Genomic DNA, 13162 nt, shown 5'->3' with positions numbered 1-13162 from the left:
TCATCTCAGAGCAATTTCATCAGGTCGCGGGTCATCGATCGTTTTGCATGAAAAACTGAACGTTCTCGCATGAACAATAATTTACTCTAAATGTTGTTTATATCTCTTCCCGCAGTGAATAAACACGTTTTAAGCCCTCGAAGTGAGCATTTGGGCCTTTTTAAGTCACTTTTACCCATGAGCCAAATCTTGAATTTTGGCTCCCTAGAAGCATGAAATGACGATAAAGATGCTCATTTTATCTCCAAAAGTGATGATCCACCTCTGAGAGTCAAGATTAGTTGAAAGATGAACATTTTCAAAACGGACCATTTTGGTAATCTCGGAGCAATTTCATCAGGTCGCGGGTCATCGATCGTTTTGCATGAAAAATTGAACGTTCTTGCATGAACATTAATTTACTCTAAATGTTGTTTATATCTCTTCCCGCAGTGAATAAACACGTTTTAATCCCTCAAAGTGAGCATTTGGGCCTTTTTAAGTCACTTTTAACCATGAGCCAAATCTTGAGTTTTGGCTCCCTAGAAGCATGAAAATGACGATAAAGATGCTCATTTTATATCCAAAAGTGATGATCCACCTCTGAGAGTCAAAATTAGTTGAAAGATGAAAATTTTCAAAACGGACCATTTTGGTCATCTCGGAGCAATTTCATCAGGTCGCGGGTCATCGATCGTTTTGCATGAAAAATTGAACGTTCTTGCATGAACAATAATTTACTCTAAATGTTGTTTATATCTCTTCCCACAGTGAATAAACACGTTTTAAGCCCTCGAAGTGAGCATTTGGGCCTTTTTAAGTCACTTTTAACCATGAGCCAAATCTTGAGTTTTGGCTCCCTAGAAGCATGAAAATGACGATAAAGATGCTCATTTTATCTCCAAAAGTGATGATCCACCACTGAGAGTCAAAATTAGTTGAAAGATGAAAATTTTCAAAACGGACCATTTTGGTCATCTCGGAGCAATTTCATCAGGTCGCGGGTCATCGATCGTTTTGCATGAAAAATTGAACGTTCTTGCATGAACATTAATTTACTCTAAATGTTGTTTATATCTCTTCCCGCAGTGAATAAACACGTTTTCAGCCCTCAAAGTGAGCATTTTTGGCCTTTTTAAGTCACTTTTAACCATGAGCCAAATCTTGAGTTTTGGCTCCCTAGAAGTATGAAAATGACGATAAAGATGCTCATTTTATCTCCAAAAGTGACGATCCACCTCTGAGAGTCAAAATTAGTTGAAAGATGAACATTTTCGAAACGGACTATTTTGGTCATCTCAGAGCAATTTCATCAGGTCGCGGGTCATCGATCGTTTTGCATGAAAAATTGAACGTTCTGGCATGTACATTAATTTACTCTAAATGTTGTTTATATCTCTTCCCGCAGTGAATAAACACGTTTTAAGCCCTCGAAGTGAGCATTTGGGCCTTTTTAAGTCACTTTTAACCATGAGCCAAATCTTGAGTTTTGGCTCCCTAGAAGCATGAAAATGACGATAAAGATGCTCATTTTATCTCCAAAAGTGATGATCCACCTCTGAGAGTCAAAATTAGTTGAAAGATGAAAATTTTCAAAACGGACCATTTTGGTCATCTCGGAGCAATTTCATCAGGTCGCGGGTCATCGATTGTTTTGCATGAAAAATTGAACGTTCTTGCATGAACATTAATTTACTCTAAATGTTGTTTATATCTCTTCCCGCAGTGAATAAACACGTTTTAATCCCTCAAAGTGAGCATTTGGGCATTTTTAAGTCACTTTTAACCATGAGCCAAATCTTGAGTTTTGGCTCCCTAGAAGAATGAAAATGATGATAAAGATGCTCATTTTATATCCAAAAGTGATGAACCACCTCTGAGAGTCAAAATTAGTTGAAAGATGAACATTTTCAAAACGGACCATTTTGGTCATCTCGGAGCAATTTCATCAGGTCGCGGGTCATCGATCGTTTTGCATGAAAAATTGAACGTTCTTGCATGAACATTAATTTACTCTAAATGTTGTTTATATCTCTTCCCGCAGTGAATAAACACGTTTTAAGCCCTCGAAGTGAGCATTTGGGTCCTTTTAAGTCACTTTTAACCATGAGCCAAATCTTGAGTTTTGGCTCCCTAGAAGCATGAAAATGACGATAAAGATGCTCATTTTATATCCAAAAGTGATGATCCACCTCTGAGAGTCAAAATTAGTTAAAAGATGAAAATTTTCAAAACGGACCATTTTGGTCATCTCGGAGCAATTTCATCAGGTCGCGGGTCATCGATCGTTTTGCATGAAAAATTGAACGTTCTCGCATGAACAATAATTTACTCTAAATGTTGTTTATATCTCTTCCCGCAGTGACTAAACACGTTTTAAGCCCTCGAAGTGAGCATTTGGGTCCTTTTAAGTCACTTTTACCCATGAGCCAAATCTTGAGTTTTGGCTCCCTAGAAGCATGAAAATGACGATAAAGATGCTCATTTTATCTCCAAAAGTGATGATCCACCTCTGAGAGTCAAAATTAGTTGAAAGATGACAATTTTCAAAACGGACCATTTTGGTCATCTCGGAGCAATTTCATCAGGTCGCGGGTCATCGATCGTTTTGCATGAAAAATTGAACGTTCTTGCATGAACATTAATTTACTCTAAATGTTGTTTATATCTCTTCCCGCAGTGAATAAACACGTTTTAAGCCCTCGAAGTGAGCATTTGGGTCCTTTTAATTCACTTTTAACCATGAGCCAAATCTTGAGTTTTGGCTCCTTAGAAGCATGAAAATGACGATAAAGATGCTCATTTTATCTCCAAAAGTGATGATCCACCTCTGAAAGTCAGAATTAGTTGAAAGATGGAAGGTTTTAAAACGGACCATTTTGGTCATCTCAGAGCAATTTCATCAGGTCGCGGGTCATCGATCGTTTTGCATGAAAAATTGAACGTTCTCGCATGAACATTAATTTACTCTAAATGTTGTTTATATCTCTTCCCGCAGTGAATAAACACGTTTTAAGCCCTCGAAGTGAGCATTTGGGCCTTTTTAAGTCACTTTTAACCATGAGCCAAATCTTGAGTTTTGGCTCCCTAGAAGCATGAAAATGACGATAAAGATGCTCATTTTATCTCCAAAAGTGATGATGCACCTCTGAGAGTCAAAATTAGTTGAAAGATGAAAATTATCAAAACGGACCATTTTGGCCATCTCGGAGCAATTTCATCAGGTCGCGGGTCATCGATCGTTTTGCATGAAAAATTGAATGTTCTCGCATGAACAATAATTTACTCTAAATGTTGTTTATATCTCTTCCCACAGTGAATAAACACGTTTTAAGCCCTCGAAGTGAGCATTTGGGTCCTTTTAAGTCACTTTTACCCAGGAGCCAAATCTTGAGTTTTGGCTCCCTAGAAGCATGAAAATGACTATAAAGATGCTCATTTTAGCTCCAAAAGTGATGATCCACCTCTGAGAGTAAAAATTAGTTGAAAGATGAACATTTTCAAAACGGACCATTTTGGTCATCTCAGAGCAATTTCATCAGGTCGCGGGTCAACGATCGTTTTGCATGAAAAATTGAACGTTCTCGCATGAACAATAATTCACTCTAAATGTTGTTTATATCTCTTCCCGCAGTGAATAAACACGTTTTAAGCCCTCGAAGTGAGCATTTGGGCCTTTTTAAGTCACTTTTAACCATGAGCCAAATCTTGAGTTTTGGCTCCCTAGCAGCATGAAAATGACGATAAAGATGCTCATTTTATCTCCAAAAGTGATGATCCACCTCTGAGAGTCAAAATTAGTTGAAAGATGAAAATTTTCAAAACGGACCATTTCATTTTGGTCATTTCGGAGCAATTTCATCAGGTCGCGGGTCATCGATCGTTTTGCATGAAAATTGAACGTTCTTGCATGAACATTAATTTGCTCTAAATGTTGTTTATATCTCTTCCCGCAGTGAATAAACACGTTTTAAGCCCTCGAAGTGAGCATTTGGGTCCTTTTAATTCACTTTTAACCATGAGCCAAATCTTGAGTTTTGGCTCCTTAGAAGCATGAAAATGATGATAAAGATGCTCATTTTATCTCCAAAAGTGATGATCCACCTCTGAAAGTCAGAATTAGTTGAAAGATGGAAGGTTTTAAAACGGACCATTTTGGTCATCTCAGAGCAATTTCATCAGGTCGCGGGTCATCGATCGTTTTGCATGAAAAACTGAACGTTCTCGCATGAACAATAATTTACTCTAAATGTTGTTTATATCTCTTCCCGCAGTGAATAAACACGTTTTAAGCCCTCGAAGTGAGCATTTGGGCCTTTTTAAGTCACTTTTACCCATGAGCCAAATCTTGAATTTTGGCTCCCTAGAAGCATGAAATGACGATAAAGATGCTCATTTTATCTCCAAAAGTGATGATCCACCTCTGAGAGTCAAGATTAGTTGAAAGATGAACATTTTCAAAACGGACCATTTTGGTAATCTCGGAGCAATTTCATCAGGTCGCGGGTCATCGATCGTTTTGCATGAAAAATTGAACGTTCTTGCATGAACATTAATTTACTCTAAATGTTGTTTATATCTCTTCCCGCAGTGAATAAACACGTTTTAATCCCTCAAAGTGAGCATTTGGGCCTTTTTAAGTCACTTTTAACCATGAGCCAAATCTTGAGTTTTGGCTCCCTAGAAGCATGAAAATGACGATAAAGATGCTCATTTTATATCCAAAAGTGATGATCCACCTCTGAGAGTCAAAATTAGTTGAAAGATGAAAATTTTCAAAACGGACCATTTTGGTCATCTCGGAGCAATTTCATCAGGTCGCGGGTCATCGATCGTTTTGCATGAAAAATTGAACGTTCTTGCATGAACAATAATTTACTCTAAATGTTGTTTATATCTCTTCCCACAGTGAATAAACACGTTTTAAGCCCTAGAAGTGAGCATTTGGGCCTTTTTAAGTCACTTTTAACCATGAGCCAAATCTTGAGTTTTGGCTCCCTAGAAGCATGAAAATGACTATAAAGATGCTCATTTTAGCTCCAAAAGTGATGATCCACCTCTGAGAGTAAAAATTAGTTGAAAGATGAACATTTTCAAAACGGACCATTTTGGTCATCTCAGAGCAATTTCATCAGGTCGCGGGTCAACGATCGTTTTGCATGAAAAATTGAACGTTCTCGCATGAACAATAATTCACTCTAAATGTTGTTTATATCTCTTCCCGCAGTGAATAAACACGTTTTAAGCCCTCGAAGTGAGCATTTGGGCCTTTTTAAGTCACTTTTAACCATGAGCCAAATCTTGAGTTTTGGCTCCCTAGCAGCATGAAAATGACGATAAAGATGCTCATTTTATCTCCAAAAGTGATGATCCACCTCTGAGAGTCAAAATTAGTTGAAAGATGAAAATTTTCAAAACGGACCATTTTGGTCATTTCGGAGCAATTTCATCAGGTCGCGGGTCATCGATCGTTTTGCATGAAAATTGAACGTTCTTGCATGAACATTAATTTACTCTAAATGTTGTTTATATCTCTTCCCGCAGTGAATAAACACGTTTTAAGCCCTCGAAGTGAGCATTTGGGTCCTTTTAATTCACTTTTAACCATGAGCCAAATCTTGAGTTTTGGCTCCTTAGAAGCATGAAAATGACGATAAAGATGCTCATTTTATCTCCAAAAGTGATGATCCACCTCTGAAAGTCAGAATTAGTTGAAAGATGGAAGGTTTTAAAACGGACCATTTTGGTCATCTCAGAGCAATTTCATCAGGTCGCGGGTCATCGATCGTTTTGCATGAAAAACTGAACGTTCTCGCATGAACAATAATTTACTCTAAATGTTGTTTATATCTCTTCCCGCAGTGAATAAACACGTTTTAAGCCCTCGAAGTGATCATTTGGGCCTTTTTAAGTCACTTTTAACCATGAGCCAAATCTTGAATTTTGGCTCCCTAGAAGCATGAAATGACGATAAAGATGCTCATTTTATCTCCAAAAGTGATGATCCACCTCTGAGAGTCAAGATTAGTTGAAAGATGAAAATTTTCAAAACGGACCATTTTGGTAATCTCGGAGCAATTTCATCAGGTCGCGGGTCATCAATCGTTTTGCATGAAAAATTGAACGTTCTTGTATGAACATTAATTTACTCTAAATGTTGTTTATATCTCTTCCCGCAGTGAATAAACACGTTTTAATCCCTCAAAGTGAGCATTTGGGCCTTTTTAAGTCACTTTTAACCATGAGCCAAATCTTGAGTTTTGGCTCCCTAGAAGCATGAAAATGACGATAAAGATGCTAATTTTATATCCAAAAGTGATGATCCACCTCTGAGAGTCAAAATTACTTGAAAGATGTACATTTTCAAAACGGACCATTTTGGTCATCTCGGAGCAATTTCATCAGGTCGCGGGTCATCGATCATTTTGCATGAAAAATTGAACGTTCTTGCATGAACATTAATTTACTCTAAATGTTGTTTATATCTCTTCCCGCAGTGAATAAACACGTTTTAAGCCCTCGAAGTGAGCATTTGGGTCCTTTTAAGTCACTTTTAACCATGAGCCAAATCTTGAGTTTTGGCTCCCTAGAAGCATGAAAATGACGATAAAGATGCTCATTTTATATCCAAAAGTGATGATCCACCTCTGAGAGTCAAAATTAGTTGAAAGATGAAAATTTTCAAAACGGACCATTTTGGTCATCTCGGAGCAATTTCATCAGGTCGCGGGTCATCGATCGTTTTGCATGAAAAATTGAACGTTCTTGCATGAACAATAATTTACTCTAAATGTTGTTTATATCTCTTCCCGCAGTGACTAAACACGTTTTAAGCCATCGAAGTGAGCATTTGGGCCTTTTTAAGTCACTTTTAACCATGAGCCAAATCTTGAGTTTTGGCTCCCTAGAAGCATGAAAATGACGATAAAGATGCTCATTTTATCTCCAAAAGTGATGATCCACCTCTGAAAGTCAGAATTAGTTGAAAGATGGAAGGTTTTAAAACGGACCATTTTGGTCATCTCAGAGCAATTTCATCAGGTCGCGGGTCATCGATCGTTTTGCATGAAAAATTGAACGTTCTCGCATGAACAATAATTTACTCTAAATGTTGTTTATATCTCTTCCCGCAGTGAATAAACACGTTTTAAGCCCTCGAAGTGAGCATTTGGGCCTTTTTAAGTCACTTTTAACCATGAGCCAAATCTTGAGTTTTGGCTCCCTAGAAGCATGAAAATGACGATAAAGATGCTCATTTTATCTCCAAAAGTGATGATGCACCTCTGAGAGTCAAAATTAGTTGAAAGATGAAAATTTTCAAAACGGACCATTTTGGTCATCTCGGAGCAATTTCATCAGGTCGCGGGTCATCGATCATTTTGCATGAAAAATTGAATGTTCTCGCATGAACAATAATTTACTCTAAATGTTGTTTATATCTCTTCCCACAGTGAATAAACACGTTTTAAGCCCTCGAAGTGAGCATTTGGGTGCTTTTAAGTCACTTTTACCCATGAGCCAAATCTTGAGTTTTGGCTCCCTAGAAGCATGAAAATGACTATAAAGATGCTCATTTTATATCCAAAAGTGATGATCCACCTCTGAGATTCAAAATTAGTTGAAAGATGAAAATTTTCAAAACGGACCATTTTGGTCATCTCGGAGCAATTTCATCAGGTCGCGGGTCATCGATCGTTTTGCATGAAAAATTGAACGTTCTTGCATGAACATTAATTTACTCTAAATGTTGTTTATATCTCTTCCCGCAGTGAATAAACACGTTTTAAGCCCTCGAAGTGAGCATTTGGGTCCTTTTAAGTCACTTTTAACCATGAGCCAAATCTTGAGTTTTGGCTCCCTAGAAGCATGAAAATGACGATAAAGATGCTCATTTTATATCCAAAAGTGATGATCCACCTCTGAGAGTCAAAATTAGTTGAAAGATGAAAATTTTCAAAACGGACCATTTTGGTCATCTCGGAGCAATTTCATCAGGTCGCGGGTCATCGATCGTTTTGCATGAAAAATTGAACGTTCTCGCATGAACAATAATTTACTCTAAATGTTGTTTATATCTCTTCCCGCAGTGACTAAACACGTTTTAAGCCCTCGAAGTGAGCATTTGGGTCATTTTAATTCACTTTTAACCATGAGCCAAATCTTGAGTTTTGGCTCCTTAGAAGCATGAAAATGACGATAAAGATGCTCATTTTATCTCCAAAAGTGATGATCCACCTCTGAAAGTCAGAATTAGTTGAAAGATGGAAGGTTTTAAAACGGACCATTTTGGTCATCTCAGAGCAATTTCATCAGGTCGCGGGTCATCGATCGTTTTGCATGAAAAATTGAACGTTCTCGCATGAACAATAATTTACTCTAAATGTTGTTTATATCTCTTCCCGTAGTGAATAAACACGTTTTAAGCCCTCGAAGTGAGCATTTGGGCCTTTTTAAGTCACTTTTAACCATGAGCCAAATCTTGAATTTTGGCTCCCTAGAAGCATGAAATGACGATAAAGATGCTCATTTTATCTCCAAAAGTGATGATCCACCTCTGAGAGTCAAGATTAGTTGAAAGATGAAAATTTTCAAAACGGACCATTTTGGTCATCTCGGAGCAATTTCATCAGGTCGCGGGTCATCGATCGTTTTGCATGAAAAATTGAACGTTCTTGCATGAACATTAATTTACTCTAAATGTTGTTTATATCTCTTCCCACAGTGAATAAACACGTTTTAATCCCTCAAAGTGAGCATTTGGGCCTTTTTAAGTCACGTTTAACCATGAGCCAAATCTTGAGTTTTGGCTCCCTAGAAGCATGAAAATGACGATAAAGATGCTCATTTTATATCCAAAAGTGATGATCCACCTCTGAGAGTCAAAATTAGTTGAAAGATGAAAATTTTCAAAATGGACCATTTTGGTCATCTCGGAGCAATTTCATCAGGTCAGATCGTTTTGCATGAAAAATTGAACGTTCTCGCATGAACAATAATTTACTCTAAATGTTGTTTATATCTCTTCCCGTAGTGAATAAACACGTTTTAAGCCCTCGAAGTGAGCATTTGGGCCTTTTAAGTCACTTTTAACCATGAGCCAAATCTTGAATTTGGGCTCCCTAGAAGCATGAAATGACGATAAAGATGCTCATTTTATCTCCAAAAGTGATGATCCACCTCTGAGAGTCAAGATTAGTTGAAAGATGAAAATTTTCAAAACGGACCATTTTGGTCATCTCGGAGCAATTTCATCAGGTCGCGGGTCAACGATCGTTTTGCATGAAAAATTGAACGTTCTCGCATGAACATTATTTTACTCTAAATGTTGTTTATATCTCTTCCCGCAGTGAATAAACACGTTTTAAGCCCTCGAAGTGAGCATTTGGGCCTTTTTAAGTCACTTTTAACCATGAGCCAAATCTTGAGTTTTGGCTCCCTAGAAGCATGAAAATGACGATAAAGATGCTCATTTTAGCTCCAAAAGTGATGATCCACCTCTGAGAGTAAAAATTAGTGGAAAGATGAACATTTTCAAAACGGACCATTTTGGTCATCTCAGAGCAATTTCATCAGGTCGCGGGTCAACGATCGTTTTGCATGAAAAATTGAACGTTCTCGCATGAACATTATTTTACTCTAAATGTTGTTTATATCTCTTCCCGCAGTGAATAAACACGTTTTAAGCCCTCGAAGTGAGCATTTGGGCCTTTTTAAGTCACTTTTAACCATGAGCCAAATCTTGAGTTTTGGCTCCCTAGAAGCATGAAAATGACGATAAAGATGCTCATTTTATCTCCAAAAGTGATGATCCACCACTGAGAGTCAAAATTAGTTGAAAGATGAAAATTTTCAAAACGGACCATTTTGGTCATCTCGGAGCAATTCCATCAGGTCGCGGGTCATCGATCGTTTTGCATGAAAAATTGAACGTTCTTGCATGAACATTAATTTACTCTAAATGTTGTTTATATCTCTTCCCGCAGTGAATAAACACGTTTTCAGCCCTCAAAGTGAGCATTTTTGGCCTTTTTAAGTCACTTTTAACCATGAGCCAAATCTTGAGTTTTGGCTCCCTAGAAGTATGAAAATGACGATAAAGATGCTCATTTTATCTCCAAAAGTGACGATCCACCTCTGAGAGTCAAAATTAGTTGAAAGATGAACATTTTCGAAACGGACTATTTTGGTCATCTCAGAGCAATTTCATCAGGTCGCGGGTCATCGATCGTTTTGCATGAAAAATTGAACGTTCTTGCATGAACAATAATTTACTCTAAATGTTGTTTATATCTCTTCCCGCAGTGACTAAACACGTTTTAAGCCATCGAAGTGAGCATTTGGGCCTTTTTAAGTCACTTTTAACCATGAGCCAAATCTTGAGTTTTGGCTCCCTAGAAGCATGAAAATGACGATAAAGATGCTCATTTTATCTCCAAAAGTGATGATCCACCTCTGAAAGTCAGAATTAGTTGAAAGATGGAAGGTTTTAAAACGGACCATTTTGGTCATCTCAGAGCAATTTCATCAGGTCGCGGGTCATCGATCGTTTTGCATGAAAAATTGAACGTTCTCGCATGAACAATAATTTACTCTAAATGTTGTTTATATCTCTTCCCGCAGTGAATAAACACGTTTTAAGCCCTCGAAGTGAGCATTTGGGCCTTTTTAAGTCACTTTTAACCATGAGCCAAATCTTGAGTTTTGGCTCCCTAGAAGCATGAAAATGACGATAAAGATGCTCATTTTATCTCCAAAAGTGATGATGCACCTCTGAGAGTCAAAATTAGTTGAAAGATGAAAATTTTCAAAACGGACCATTTTGGTCATCTCGGAGCAATTTCATCAGGTCGCGGGTCATCGATCGTTTTGCATGAAAAATTGAATGTTCTCGCATGAACAATAATTTACTCTAAATGTTGTTTATATCTCTTCCCACAGTGAATAAACACGTTTTAAGCCCTCGAAGTGAGCATTTGGGTGCTTTTAAGTCACTTTTAACCATGAGCCAAATCTTGAGTTTTGGCTCCCTAGAAGCATGAAAATGACGATAAAGATGCTCATTTTATATCCAAAAGTGATGATCCACCTCTGAGAGTCAAAATTAGTTGAAAGATGAACATTTTCAAAACGGACCATTTTGGTCATCTCGGAGCAATTTCATCAGGTCGCGGGTCATCGATCGTTTTGCATGAAAAATTGAACGTTCTCGCATGAACAATAATTTACTCTAAATGTTGTTTATATCTCTTCCCGCAGTGACTAAACACGTTTTAAGCCCTCGAAGTGAGCATTTGGGTCATTTTAATTCACTTTTAACCATGAGCCAAATCTTGAGTTTTGGCTCCTTAGAAGCATGAAAATGACGATAAAGATGCTCATTTTATCTCCAAAAGTGATGATCCACCTCTGAAAGTCAGAATTAGTTGAAAGATGGAAGGTTTTAAAACGGACCATTTTGGTCATCTCAGAGCAATTTCATCAGGTCGCGGGTCATCGATCGTTTTGCATGAAAAATTGAACGTTCTCGCATGAACAATAATTTACTCTAAATGTTGTTTATATCTCTTCCCGTAGTGAATAAACACGTTTTAAGCCCTCGAAGTGATCATTTGGGCCTTTTTAAGTCACTTTTAACCATGAGCCAAATCTTGAATTTTGGCTCCCTAGAAGCATGAAATGACGATAAAGATGCTCATTTTATCTCCAAAAGTGATGATCCACCTCTGAGAGTCAAGATTAGTTGAAAGATGAAAATTTTCAAAACGGACCATTTTGGTAATCTCGGAGCAATTTCATCAGGTCGCGGGTCATCGATCGTTTTGCATGAAAAATTGAACGTTCTTGTATGAACATTAATTTACTCTAAATGTTGTTTATATCTCTTCCCGCAGTGAATAAACACGTTTTAATCCCTCAAAGTGAGCATTTGGGCCTTTTTAAGTCACTTTTAACCATGAGCCAAATCTTGAGTTTTGGCTCCCTAGAAGCATGAAAATGACGATAAAGATGCTAATTTTATATCCAAAAGTGATGATCCACCTCTGAGAGTCAAAATTACTTGAAAGATGTACATTTTCAAAACGGACCATTTTGGTCATCTCGGAGCAATTTCATCAGGTCGCGGGTCATCGATCGTTTTGCATGAAAAATTGAACGTTCTTGCATGAACATTAATTTACTCTAAATGTTGTTTATATCTCTTCCCGCAGTGAATAAACACGTTTTAAGCCCTCGAAGTGAGCATTTGGGTCCTTTTAAGTCACTTTTAACCATGAGCCAAATCTTGAGTTTTGGCTCCCTAGAAGCATGAAAATGACGATAAAGATGCTCATTTTATATCCAAAAGTGATGATCCACCTCTGAGAGTCAAAATTAGTTGAAAGATGAAAATTTTCAAAACGGACCATTTTGGTCATCTCGGAGCAATTTCATCAGGTCGCGGGTCATCGATCGTTTTGCATGAAAAATTGAACGTTCTTGCATGAACAATAATTTACTCTAAATGTTGTTTATATCTCTTCCCGCAGTGACTAAACACGTTTTAAGCCATCGAAGTGAGCATTTGGGCCTTTTTAAGTCACTTTTAACCATGAGCCAAATCTTGAGTTTTGGCTCCCTAGAAGCATGAAAATGACGATAAAGATGCTCATTTTATCTCCAAAAGTGATGATCCACCTCTGAAAGTCAGAATTAGTTGAAAGATGGAAGGTTTTAAAACGGACCATTTTGGTCATCTCAGAGCAATTTCATCAGGTCGCGGGTCATCGATCGTTTTGCATGAAAAATTGAACGTTCTCGCATGAACAATAATTTACTCTAAATGTTGTTTATATCTCTTCCCGCAGTGAATAAACACGTTTTAAGCCCTCGAAGTGAGCATTTGGGCCTTTTTAAGTCACTTTTAACCATGAGCCAAATCTTGAGTTTTGGCTCCCTAGAAGCATGAAAATGACGATAAAGATGCTCATTTTATCTCCAAAAGTGATGATGCACCTCTGAGAGTCAAAATTAGTTGAAAGATGAAAATTTTCAAAACGGACCATTTTGGTCATCTCGGAGCAATTTCATCAGGTCGCGGGTCATCGATCGTTTTGCATGAAAAATTGAATGTTCTCGCATGAACAATAATTTACTCTAAATGTTGTTTATATCTCTTCCCACAGTGAATAAACACGTTTTAAGC

Source organism: Lissotriton helveticus, chromosome 2_1 (genome assembly GCF_964261635.1).
Source record: "Lissotriton helveticus chromosome 2_1, aLisHel1.1, whole genome shotgun sequence".
NCBI classification, from domain to species: Eukaryota; Metazoa; Chordata; class Amphibia; order Caudata; family Salamandridae; genus Lissotriton; species Lissotriton helveticus.
Note: the sequence above shows the minus strand (reverse complement) of the source record.